We start from the raw sequence: 14,326 nt of genomic DNA on the forward strand, positions 1-14,326 counted from the left end.
AGGAAATTTTAAGACTTCTGTGAGTGAAAGGATTGCTTTATTCTTATGATGAATTCACTTAAAGGAGGAGATAAAGAGAATATTGATTTTTTTGATGGTTAATGCTTAGGTATTTATAACTGAACAAATGGAAATATGTTTTTTAGACTTTTTGTTTAAATTTACACAAGAGTCACAAAGACTGTATGGAGAATTCACTATCCACTTCACAAATCTTCCCCAAATGTTAGCTTACATACTTCTGGTATACTTGTCAAAACTTAGAAACTGACATGGTACATGGATATTAACTATAGACTGTATCAGATTTTTACCAGTTTTTCACTGTTTTTTTTTTTTTTTTCTTTTAATTCCTCATTTTTAATGCAGAATGCCCTGTGCATTGGGCTTCCCTGGTGACTCAGTGGTAAAGAATTTATCTCCCAATGCAGGAGACATGGGTTCAATCCTTGGCAGCCCACTCCAGTATTCACGCCTGGAAAAATCGCATAGACAGAGGAACCTGGTTGGCTGCAATACGTGGTGTTGCAAAAGAGTCAAACACAACTTAGTGACTGAACAACTACAACAACCCTGTGTATTCGGTCATTGTGTCTCTATAATTCTGTCCAGTTTTTGATAGTCTCTCAGTTTTTCTCACCTTCCATGACCTTGACAGTTTTGAGGAGGACTGGGCAGTATTTTATAGCCATTTGGGTTTGTCTGATGTTTTTTCATGATCAGTTTGAGGTTATATACCACTGGGAAGGATACCACAGAGGCAATGCTCCTTTTTCACTGTATCATATCAGAGAAACTAGTATCAGCATGATTTATTACTGGTGATTCTAACCGTAGTTACTTGGTTACAGTGCTATCTACCTGGATCATCCACTGTAAAATTATGATTTTTCTCTTTCCATAGTCTATTTGTTAGAGGTGAATCATTAAATCCAGTTCACGTTTAAGGGGAGAAGAATTAAACTCCATCTCTTCAGGGAGGAGTATCAGATAATTTGAAAATATATGTTAAAAGCACTATGTACGTGCTCAGTTGCTCAGTCGTGTCCGACTCTTTGTGATCCCACAGACTGTAAGCCTCTAGGCTTTTCTGTCCATGGATTTCCCAGACAAGAACACTGAAGTGGGTTGCCATTTCCTTTTCTAGGGGATCTTCCCAACCAAGGTATTGAACCTATGTTTCCTGCATTGCAGGCGAATTCTTTATTGCTGAGCCACTGGGGAAATGCCTAAAACCACCATAGTAACATGAATATTGATCTCTGGTTCCTCTCCCTTTTCTAAATCTGACTTGAACATCTGGAAGTTCTCAGTTCATGTACTGCTGAAGCCTAGCTTGAAGGATTTTGAGCATAAGCTTGCTGGCATGTGAAATGAGTGCAATTGTACACTAATTTGAACATTCTTTGGCATTGTCTTTCTTTGAGATCAGAAATAAAACTGATCTTTTCCAGTCCTGTGGCCACTGATGAGTTTTCCAAATTTCCTGGCATAATGAGTGCAGCCCTTTAACAGCATTATGTTTTAAGATTTGAAATAGCTCAGCTGAAATTCTTCCACTAGCTTTGTTCATAGTAATGCTTCCTAAGGCCCACTTGACTTCACTCTCGAGGATGTCTGGCTCTAGGTGAGTAACCACACCATCGTGGTTATCTGGGTCATTGAGAGCTTTTTTTGTACAGTTCTTCTGTGTGTTCTTGGCACTTTTTCTTAATCTCTTCTGCTTCTGTTTTTTGTCCTTTATTGTGCCTATCTTTGTATGGAATGTTCCCTTAGTATCTCCAGTTTTCTTAAAGAGATTTCTGGTCTTTCCCTTTCTATTGTTTTCCTCTATTTCTTCACATTGGTCACTTAAGAAGCCTTTCTTATCTCTCCTTGCTGTTTTCTAAATCTCTGCATTCAGTTGGGTATCTCTTTCCCTTTCTCCTTTGCCCTTAACTTCTCTTCTTTTCTCAGCTATTTGTAAGGCCTCCTCACACAATCACTTTGCCTTCTTGCATTTCTTTTTCTTGGAGATGGTTTTGGGTCATCACCTCCTGTACAATGTTATGAACCTCTGTCCATAGTTCTTCAGGCATTCTACCAGTTCTAGTCCCTTGAATCTATTCATCACCTCCACTGTAAAATCAAAAGGGATTTGATTTAGGTCATACCTGAATGGCCTAGTGGTTTTCCTTACTTTCTTCAATTTTAGTCTGAATTTTGCAATAAGGAGCTGATGATCTGAGCCACAGTCAGCTCCCAGTCTTGTTTTTGCTGACTTATAGAGCTTTTTCATCTTTGACTGCAAAGAATATAATCAACCTGATTTTGGTACTGACCATCTTGTGGTGTCTGTGTGTACAATCATCTCTTGTGTTGTTGGAAGAGGGTGTTTGCTATGACCAGTAAATTCTCTTGGCAAAACTTTGTTAGCCTATGCCCTGCTTCATTTTGTTCTCCAAGGCCAAACATACCTGTTATTCCAGGTGTCTATTGACTTCTTGCTTTTGCATTCCAGCCCCCTATCATGAAAAGGACATCTATTTTTGGTGTTAATTCTAGAAGACCTGGTCGATCTTCATAGAAGTGTTCAACTTCAGCTTCTTCAGCATTACTGGTCAGGGCATAGACTTGGATTACTGTGATGTTGAATGGTTGGCCTTGGCAATGAACTGAGATCATTCTGTCATTTTTGAGACTGCAGCCAAGTACTGCATTTTGAATTCTTTTGTTGACTATGAGGGATACTCCATTCCTTCTAAGGGATTCTTGTTCATAGTAGTAGATACGATGATCATCTGAATTAAATTCTCCCAATACAGTCCATGGAAGCAAAGTTATGACCAACCTAGATAGCATATTGAAAAGCAGAGACATTACTTTGCCAACAAAGGTCTGTGTAGTCAAGGCTATGGTTTTTCCAGTGGTCATGTATGGATGTGAGAGTTGGACTGTGAAGAAAGCTGAATGCTGAAGAATTGATGCTTTTGAACTGTGGTGTTGGAGAAGACTCTTGAGAGTCCCTTGGACTGCAAGGAGGTCCAACCAGTCCATCCTAAAGGAGACCAGTCCTGGGTGTTCATTGGAAGGACTGATGCTAAAGCTGAAACTCCAATATTTTGGCCAACTCATGCTAAGAGTTGACTCATTGGAAAAGACCCTGATGCTGGGAGGGATTGAGGGCAGGAGGAGAAGGCGGTGACGAAGGATGAGATGGCTGGATGGCATCACCGACTCGATGGACGTGAGTCTCAGTGAACTCTGGGAGTTGGTGATGGACAGGGAGGCCTGGTGTGCTGCGATTCATGGGGTCACAAAGAGTCGGACACGACTGAGCAACTGAACTGAACTGAATACAGTCCATTTTAATTCACTGATTCCTAAAATATCGATGTTTACTCATGCCATTTCCTGTTTCACCACATCCAGTTGAACTTATTTCGTAGACCTAACATTCCATGTTCCTGTGTGTTATTGTTCTTTAGGGCATTGGACTTTACTTTCACCACCAGATACATCCACAATCAGGCATTGTTTCTGCTTGGGCTCAGCCTCTTTGTTCTTTCTGTAGTTATTTCTCTGCTCTACCTCAGTAGACTATTGGGCACCTAATGACCTGGGGGGGATTCATCTTTTAGTTTTCTACCTTTTTGCCTTTTCATACTGTTCATGGAGTTCTCAAGGCAAGAATACTGAAGTGATTTGCCATTCCCTTCTCCAGTGGACCACATTTTGTCAGGTACTAGCTAGCAGGGATATGGCCTTCAGGCACTCAGTGTAGCTGGACAACATGCCTGGTGCCCTGACTGTCCCAGTGCTGGTCCTTGTTGAGTGTTTAAACCTTCACTGGCCATCGGGTGTTGGTCAATATGCGGCCAGAGGTTGAGACAAAGGCCCTGGAGTGACTGGGAAGGGAGTTGGGTAAGGTTGGAGCTGATGTTGGATGATGCCCAAAGATCAAATTGCCAACATATGGTGATCATACAAAAAGCAAGGGAAGCAGGGCATTCCAAAAAAAAAAAAAATCTACTTCTTCAATGACCATACTAAAGCCTTTGACTGTGTGCATCACAACAAACTGTGGAAAGTTCTTAAAGAGATGAGAACACCAGACCACCTGACCTGCCTCCTGAGAAACCTGAATGCAGGGCAAGAAGCAACAGTTAAAACTGGACATGGAACAATGAAAGTAAAACAAAAGTCACTGAGTCATGTCTGACTCTTTGCAACCCCATGGACTATGTAGTCCGTGGAATTCTCCAGGCCACAGTACTGGAGTGGGTAGCCTTTCCCTTCTCTAAGGATCTTCCCAACCCAGCAATAGAACCCAGATCTCCCTCATTGCAGGTGAATTCTTTACCAGCTGAGCCACAAGGAAAGCCCTAGATTACTGGAGTGGGTAGCCTATCCCTTCTCCAGCGGATCTTCTTAAGCCAGGAATTGAACTGGGGTCTCTTGCATTGCAGGTAGATTCTTTACCAACTGAGCTATCAGGGAAGCATGGAACAATGGACTGGTTCAAAATTGGGAAAGGAGTATGTCCAGGCTGTATATTTTCACTTTGGTTATTTAACATCTGTGCAGAGCACATCATGTGAAATGCCGGACTGGATGAAGTACAAGCTGCAATCAAAATTTCTGGGAGAAATATCAACAACCTCCCATATGCAGATGACACCACCCTTATGGCAGAAAGTGAAGAGGCTTTACCAATAGCTCTCCTCCACACCTGCATTTCCCCTAAGGAACAGATTGGTCTTAGTCCTTATGAGATGCTATATGGGAGACCTTTTGTTTATGTCAATGACCTCTTCCTAGATCCAGAGGTTCAGACCCTCCAGTCATACCATGGCCATTGGGCAATTCCAGCAGGATATACGCTTTTGGGATATGAACCAGGACCCAAAAGATTCTAAAGAGTCATCACTATATGTTCCAGGGACTCAAGTCCTAATTAAAGTCTGGAAAGATGGGTCCCCAAAAGCTCAACTCCAGCCCACGTGGAAGGGCCCCTACCCTGTAATACTTTCTACCCCCACAGCAGTCAAGTACCAGGTACATGACTCCTGGATTCACTACTCATGAGTCAAGCCGTGGAAGAAAACAGAAGAGGACACTCAATACACCTGTGAGCCCCTGGGAAATCTCAGATACCTATTCAGGACTACCAATGAGTGTCATTCTAATGAACACCCCCAAAATCTGGTTTCTGGGGATAAAATTTCTCAGGATAACTCTAAAGAGCTAACACAGCTTGACAGAGACTGTACTCCAAAACAGACAGGAGATAGATCTTCTGATCCCTGAACAAGGAGGACTTGAGCCATCTTGGCCATGTGAATGCTATTATTCCATGTACTGTCAATTGTCTAACCTGTTTTGTCTCTGCCCAGGTCAACCAGCTACAACATGCAGTGCCAGTTCAACAAAGATATAAAACTACAGCTGATGACAGAAAATATCACACACCCTTGGACACCGCTATAAGGACTCTGAGGATTGAGACTAGCAAGAGGGGGAGGCCCAATACCCCTCGCCATCCCAGTTCAGCAGGAAGTAGCCAGAAAGACCTCGATGCTCCTATTCCCAAAGAATTGGGCCTCCCATGTCTTGAGGGGGGAATGTTAGGTAATTAGAATAGGGAAAAGGAGTCCAAAGTGGCGGTGGCTAAAAGACAAGCAAGGTCAAAGGAAGGTCCAAGGACCAGAGTGAAGACTTCAGGCAGAACAAACAGCACTCCTGGCTAAGCCCAATTTGCATAGGGCAGGCCCAGGTGGAGGAAAAACATATAAAAGCAGGAGCCAAAGCGCTTTCTCATGGACTCTCTCCCGCGTGCGTGTGCTCTCTTTTTCTCTCCCTCTCCCTCCCTCCCTCCCTCTCTCCCCCATGCGCTCTTCCACTCTCTTCTCTTCGAGTCTTGGATTCTCCTGCTATCTTCTAAATAAAATGGAGCTGTAACACGGTTTATCTAAGACCCGAGTGCTGTGACACACCAAGGGCTTTAGTGTCCGTTGCTCCAAATCTTTGTTGTGACGAGACAAAGAACCGAGGAACATACACTTGCGTGGCAGGAAGTAAATCCATAGACTACTGCTTGACTCAGCAATAAAATCAAAACAAAGTAAAACAAATGATATGTCTTCTTGATGATGAAAAGCTGGCACCACAGAATTAACCAAAAGTGAGTTACAGCTGAATACCAACGACTGAAGGAGAGGACACACGTTTGGAGGTGATGGATGATAAAAGAGCCCTACATTCTAATTTCTAAATGGTTGGAATATGATGGGAAATTTCTAAAACTGAAAGATTAAGAAATAGCACAATCATTTAAAGACTAATAATGTAAGTAAATAAGGAATAACTACAAGAATTGTAAATGATTGTCAGTGGAAATTGATCGAGGAGGGAACCATAATTTTTCTTTGTATGGACTGCTCTTTCCTTTTTAGCACTCAAAATAGCTTAAAAATAAATAAAATTTAAATGTAAACAAGCTTAACAACAACAACAAAAAAGAGCCTCTTGATGAAGGTGAAAGAGGAGAGTGAAAAAACTGATTTAAACTCAACATCATTCAAAAACTAAGATCATGGCATCTGATCCTAGCACTTCATTGCACATAGATGGGGGAAATGTGGAAACACTGTCAGATTTCATTTGCCAGACTGATGATGAAGCTGAAGCTCCAATACTTGGGCTACCTGATGAGAAGAGATGACTCGTTGGAAAAGACCCTGATGCTGGGAAAAACTAAGGGCAAGAGGTAAAGAGAATGACAGAGGATGAGATGGTTGGATGGAATCACCAACTCAATGGACATGAGTTTGAGCAAACTTAATGAGATAGTGATGGACAGAGAAGCCTGGCGTGCTGCAGTCCATGGTTGCAAAGAGTCGGACACAAGTTAGTGAGTGAACAACAACAACAGCATGAATATTTGGGGAATATACCTAGAGGCCCTACAACTATCCCGTTCCTCTTTAATGTTTTGCCCATTAAAATTTTTTTAGCATTCATTAGTGGATATTGAGGAGAAGGAAATGGCACCCCACTCCAGTACTCCTGCCTGGGAAATCCTATGGACAGAGGAGCCTGGTGGGCTGCAGTCCATGGGGTCGCTGAGGGTCGGACACGACACCACGACTTCACTTTGACTTTTCACTTTCATGCATTGGAGAAGGAAATGGCAACCCACTCCAGTGTTCTTGCCTAGAGAATCCCAGGGACCGGGGAGCCTGGTGGGCTGCCGTCTATGGGGTCGCACAGAGTCAGACACGACTGAAGTGACTTAGCAGCAGCAGCAGCAGCAGTGGCTATTGCCTGGAACAATTATTAATGTGATGTCATAATGGTGATTTTATATTTTCCTTTTCCTTCAAATTATTTTCAACTCTTCATTAAGTAGGTTCTACTCCTTTCTTTTTCTCTCTCATTCTTTCTTTTTTATTCCTTCCCTTCTTTCCTCCTGCCTGTCTTTCTTCCTTTCTCTCTCTCTCTTTTCCTCCCCGCCTCTATTCCTTCCTTCCTTTTAACATGTTTATATGATAATGAAAAGTACTTGATAAATAAATAGATTTGGAGAAATTGCGTTACTTGATTTAAAGACTTACTGTGTGTTCTCAGTCATTCAATCTCATCTGACTCTTTGCAACCCCATGGACTGTAACCCTCCAGGCTCCTCTGTCCATGGGGTTATCCTGGCAAGAATACTGGAGTGACTTGTCATTTCCCCTCCAGGGGATCTTCCCGACCCAGGGATTGAATCCATATCTCCTGCCCCTCTAGCGTTGGCAGATAGATTCTTTACCACTGAGTCACCTGAGAAGCCCCAATACTTACTATGTACAACTACCATTATCAAGGAATTGTGACATTGGTATAGAGAGACGTGGATGAAAGAAACAGAAAGAAAAAGTGAAACTTGGCCTAAACCTCTAACCTTATACAAAAAAATTCACTCAGAAAGGGATCATAGATCTAAATGTAAAACATAAAACTGTAAAACTTTTATAAGAAAATAGAATATCTATGTGGCCTGTGGTAGATGAAGGAGTCTTAAATGTGACACTAAAAATGTGGTTCATAAAAGAAAGAGAAAAGATAAATTAGGCTTTATCAAAATTAAAAAAATCTTTCTCTTTGTAAAAGACAATTTAAGAAAATGAAGACAGGCCACAGACTAAGTAAAAATATTTGTAAATTACATATCCAACAAATGTATTTTGAATGTATGAAGAACTCTCAAGATTCTACAGTCATAAAACAATACATTTAAAAATAGGTCAGAGGATTTGAATAAACACATGCAAAAGGAGATACAATGATGGCAAAAAAAAAAGGTCCCATGAAGATACATTCACTTCATTCCTTTACTGAAATGCAAATTAAAGTCCTGGTAAGATACCACTGTGCTTCCCAGGCGGCGCTAGTGGTAAAGAACCCGGTTGCCAGTGCAGGTAGACATAAGAGACACAGGTTCAGTTCCTGGGTCAGGAAAATCTCCTGCAAAGGAAATGGCAACCCACTCCAGTATTCTTACCTGGAGAATCCCATGGACAGAGAAGCTGGCAGGCTGCAGTCCACAGGGTCGCACAGAGTCTGACATGACTGAAGCGACTTAGTACACACCCTTGCATACAAAATACCACTACACATCTGTTATCATGGCCAAGGGAAAAAAATATTGGCAATCATGAAAAGTGAAGATCATAACATTTGCTGGTGGCAAAATGGTATAGTCTCTCTGAAAGCATTTTGGAAGTTTCCTATAAGAGTTAAACATGCGCTTATCATTTGACCCAGCTATCCTGCTCCTGGGTTTTTAACCTAGAGAATTGAAAACCAATGTTTACACAAATATCTGCATAAATATATTTGTGACAGCTCTATTCATATTTGCCAGAACCAAACCAAAACAAACATAAATGGGAAGAACTCAAACGTCCTTCGGTGGGTGAATGGATAAACAGAATGTTCTCATCCATTCAATGGGATATTACTCAGCAACAAAAAAACCAAACTGCTGATATATCCAACAACTTGGGTGAATTTCAGAGGTATTAGGCTGAGTTCTTATTAGGCTGTTTGTTTCAATTTGTATGACATTTTCAAAAAGAAAACAAAAAACCCCTATAGTTTTTGAGAACAGATCAGTGGTTACCAGATGTAAGGTTACAGGAGGAAGTAACTACATGAGGATTGCAAAAGTGAGTTCTGTATAGTGAAGAAACTGTTCTGTATCTTGACTGTGGTGGTGGTTACACAAATCCAATATATATTAGAATTTATTGAGCTGTATTTTGAAAGAAAAAAGTCAATCAGTTCAGTACAGTTGCTCAGTCATGTCTGACTCTTTGCAATCCCATGGACTGCAGCATACTAGGCTTCTCTGTCCATCACCAATTCCCAGAACTTGCTCAAACTCATGTTCATCGAGTCGGTGATGCCATCCAACCATCTCATCCTCTGTCGTCCCCTTCTCCTCCTGCCTTCAATCTTTCCCAGCATCAGGGTCTTTTCAAATGAGTCAGTTTTTCGCATCAGGTGGCCAAAGTATTGGAGCCTCAGCTTCAGCATCAGTCCTTCAAATGAATATTCAGGACTGATTTCCTTTAGGATGGACTGGTTGGATCTCCTTGCTGTTCAAGGGACTCTTAAGAGTCTTCTCCAACACCACAGTTCAAGAGTATCAATTCTTTGGTGCTTAGCTTTCTTTATAGTCCAACTCTCACATCCATGCATGACTACTAGAAAAGCCATAGTTTTGACTAGATGGATCTTTCTCAGTAAAGCAATGTCTCTGCATTTTAATATGCTGTCTAGGTTTGTCATAGCTTCTCTTCCAAGGAATAAGTGTCTTTTAATTTCATGGCTGCAGTAACCGTCCACAGTGATTTTGGAGCCCACGAAAATAAAGTCTGTCACTGTTTCCATTGTTTCCCCATCTATTTGCCATGAAGTGATGGGACCGGATGCCATGATTTTAGTTTTAAGAATGTTGAGTTTTAAGCCAGCTTTTTCACTCTCCTCTTTCACTTTCATCAAGAGTCTCTTTAGTTCCACTTTGCTTTCTGCCATAAGGGTGGTATCATCTGCATGATGGTATCATCTGAGGTTATTGATATTTTTCCCAGAAATCTTGATTCCAACTTGTGTTTCATCAAGACTAGTATTTTGCATGATGTACTCCGCATGACAGTGAAAGTGAAAGCCGCTTAGTCGTGACTGACTCTTTACAACCATGGACTATAGAGCCCATGGAATTCTCTAAGCCAGAGAATTCTGGAGTGGATAGCCTTTCCCTTCCCCAGGGATCTTCCCAACCCAAGGATTGAACCCAGGTCTCCCACATTGCAGGCAGATCCTTTACCAGCTGAGCCACAAGGGAAGCCCAATAATACTGGAGTGCATAGCCTATCCCTTCTCCAGTTGATCTTCCTGGCCCAAGAGTCAACCCAGGGTCTCCTGCATTGCAGGCAGATTCTTCCCAATTGATCTATGAGCACAGGAGTTAAATAAGCAGGGTGACAATATACAGCCTTGACATATTCCTTTCCCAATTTGGAACCAGTCCATTGTTCCATGTTCAGGTCTAACTGTTGCTTCTTGACTTGCATACAGATTTCTCAGGAGGCAGGTAAGGTGGTCTGGTATCCCCATTTCTTTAAGAATTTTCCACAGTTTGTTGTGATCCACACAGTCAAAGGCTTCAGCATAGTCAATGAAACAGAAGTAGATGTTTTTCTGGACGATCCAACGGATGTTGGCAATTTGATCTGTGTACTTTGAGACTGAACTGTACTTCAAAAGAAAAAAGTCAATATCATTATATGGAAATTTTAAATATAAAAACTGAAAAGTAAAATTAATACAGATGCAAACTAATTATTTTATTCTTTGTTAAACCCAGTACTGTGGTAATGTTTTTATTTTTGCTCAGGTTATTTCAGCTTTGGCTACTGGGAGGTCTTCCAGAGATCCATGTAAACATGATTTTTATTGAGACTGTTTCATGAAGATTTTATCAATGAAATTCTAATATTAACTAAAATGTTGAAAAGACAATTGATTATATAATTATTCATTGGAAATGACTAAATTCTTCTGATTATTCAGTTCTATTACAGATAGCATCTGGTTGGTTCAGATTAGTTACTAATAGATTACTTCCTGTGATAGACATTTTTGCCAATTTGTGAGTTCTTGCTTTGTAACAATTAATTCATATTTTTCATTTTAAGATGACATATATTGATTTGTACAATTTCCTACTTTACCTTGTAGGACTGTCTTACAACTGATTTTCCCCAAGTTATTGCACTGAGTAGGTGGATGCTTATTTGGGATCCAAAGAAATAGTTACTGGCAATTACATAACATTATTTGATCAATTTATAAAAAGCAGGAAAATGACTATGAACTTTCTACCAGGAATTGATATTAATATTTCTTAAAACATAATTAAAGACTGCATGATTCATCTGGTTAGCATGAATTTTGGTAAATAAATCATTTCCTTTACTTGGTAAATGAAATACTAAATGATGTATGTACTAAACAATTATGCTGCAAAGTACTAATTACAAGTAAAATAATATGACAGAAAATTATTTGATGTATTTTAAAAGAGATAATAAGGACTTCCATGTACTTTTGGGACGGACAATGGTGGTGGTTCAGTCACTAAGTCGTGTCCAACTCTTGTAACCCCATGGACTATAGCCTGCCAGACTCCTATGTCTATGGGATTCTCCAGGCAAGAATACTGGAGTGGGCTGCCATTTCCTTCTCCAGGGGATCTTCCCGACCCAGGGATTGAACCCGGGTCTTCTGCTTTGCAGGCAGATTCTTTACTAACTGAGCTACTTGGGACAATATCATCTTGAAAATAGTGTAAACAATTCTAGGTATAATCAAAATGCATTTCAGAATTCCAAATACCCTTCTACCACTGTTTTTGAGAAACATAACTTAATGTTTATAACTTGTTTAATAGCTATCACTTTTTCTAATAAGTCAAGAAGAAAAACATTAATGGATATGTTTGAGGGAAAGTGTGTGTGTGTGTGTGTATGCATATGTGTGTGAGAAATATACTGACTACTTTTATGTTGACTTGTGTGGCCTACATGCTGTATATCTTTTGGATGTTTAGAAGGATTGTTATTTGTGGGAGAACATGATATGATTGGTTATAGGCTATGAACAAAATAAATAGTTTAATTGACACTGATAATAACGATTGACCCTAAGGTAAGCAAAAAATTAAAGGGACAGAGGCTCCATTTTCTATATGCTTGTGTGTTTTAATATCCTGATGCTCTGATTATCCATTAGAAATAGTAGCAATAGCTGTTCAAATCAAAATAATATCAGCATTACCTGAGTCTACCTGTACTCATCAAAGATGTTGGCCTATAATTTTCTTTTCCTGTGGTATCTTTGTCTGGTTTTGATATCAGGGTAATGGTGGTCTTGTAAGGTGAATTTGATAGTGTTTTGTCCTCTTCAGTTTTTTAGAATAGTTTGAGATGGATAGTTATGAGTTCTCTTATGTATATTCACAAATATGTAACACAGTTCAGTCCTGGACTTTCGTTTGCTGGAATTTTAAAAAACTTACAAATTCAATCTCATTATTATTGATTGCTGCTGCTGCTAAGTCGCTTCAATCGTGACCAACTCTGTGCGACCCCATAGACGGAAGCCCACCAGGCTCCCCCGTCCCTGGGATTCTCCAGGCAAGAACACTGGAGTGGGTTGCCATTTCCTTCTCCAATGTGTGAAAGTGAAAAGTGAAAGCGAAGTCGTTCAGTCGTGTCCGACTCTTAGCGACCCCATGGACTGCAGCCTACCAGGCTCCTCTGTCCATGGGATTTTCCAGGCAAGAGTACTGGAGTGGGGTGCCATTATTGATTAGCTTGTTCATATTGTCTGTTTCTTCTTGATTCAGCCTCGGCAGTTTGTAAATTTCTAGAAATTTGTACATTTCTTCTAGGTTGTCCAATTTGCTGGCCTGTAGCTGTTTATAATATTCTCTTATACTTTTTTGTATCTCTGTGGTATCAGTTGTTATTTCTCCTCTTTCATTTCTTATTTGTTTATTTGGGTCCTCTCTTCCTTCTTCTTGGTGAGCCGGCTAAATGTTTATCGATTTTGTTTATCTTTCAAAAAACCAACTCTTGGTTTCATTGATCTTTTCTATTGTTGTTGATCTTTGTTTTACTTATTTCCTCTCTGGTCTTTGTTATTTACGTCTTTCTGCTGACCTTGTGCTTTTTGTTCTTCTTTTGCTAATTTCTTTATGTGGTAGGTTAGGTTGTTTATTTGAGATTTTTCTTGTTTCTTGAAGAATATCTGTATGATAAACTTCCCTCTGAGGACTGCTTTTGCTGCCTCCCATGGACTTTGGAGTGTTGTGTTTCCATTTTCACTTGTTTCAAGGTATTTCTAACTTTCCCTATGGTTTCTTCATTGACCCAGTCATTTTTTCAGTAGTATGTTGTTTAGTCTTCACGTGTTTATTTTCCCACTTGTTCTTCCTGTAATGGATTTCTAGTTTTATACTATTGTGGTTACAAAAAATGCTTGATATAATTTCTATCCTTTAAAATTGGTTGAGATTCATTTTGTGGCCTTGCATGTGATCTGTCTTGGAAAATGTTCTGTGTGCACTTGAAAAGTGTGTGTTTTGCTGTTTGTGTTTGGAATACTCTACATCTGTAAGTCCAGTTGGTCTGTTGTGTCATTTAAGACTAATGTTTTCTTATTGGTTTCTGTCTGAGTGATCTGTCCACTGTTGTAAGTGGGGTTTAAACTCTCCTACTGTTATTGTATTATTGTCACTTTCTCCTTTTATGTCTGTTAGTATTTGCTTTGTATATTGAAGTGTTCTGCTTTTGGGTGCCTCTGTGTTTATGAGTGTGATATCCTCTTTTGTATTGATCCCTTTATCACATAATCCCCTTCTTTGTCTTTTCTTATAGTTTTTGCTTCAAAGTCTGTTTCATCTGATATTAGTATCACTTCCCTGACTTTCTAGTCATTTCTGATAATTCGAATGTCAGCTATTTCATAACATGACTGAAACAAATTAACACACACATGTCCTTGCTGCCATTTTATTACTTGGTTTCCATTTATTTTACAGTTCTTATCTGTTCTTGTTTTTTGTCCTCTCTTGTGGTTTGCTGGTTTTCTATAATTGTATCTGTGTTTCTTTCTTTTTATTTTTTGTATATCTATTGTAGGTTTTTGATTTGTGGTTGCCATGGGGATCCTGTGTGTTGACCTTTAACTATATCTACCTGTTTTAAACTGGTAGTCATTTAAGTCTCAACAT

General features: G+C 39.9%; 1 protein-coding gene across 7 annotated transcripts in view; it reads left to right on the forward strand.

Moving 5' to 3' along the window:
- The window catches only part of LOC147369959 (uncharacterized), a 650,726-nt gene that overhangs the window by 524,105 nt on the left and 112,295 nt on the right, over positions 1-14,326 (forward strand). The window lies entirely within an intron of this gene.

Source organism: Bos grunniens, chromosome 7 (assembly GCF_055505025.1).
Source record: "Bos grunniens cultivar Pamir isolate PY7600 chromosome 7, Bosgru_T2T1.0, whole genome shotgun sequence".
NCBI lineage: Eukaryota > Metazoa > Chordata > Mammalia > Artiodactyla > Bovidae > Bos > Bos grunniens.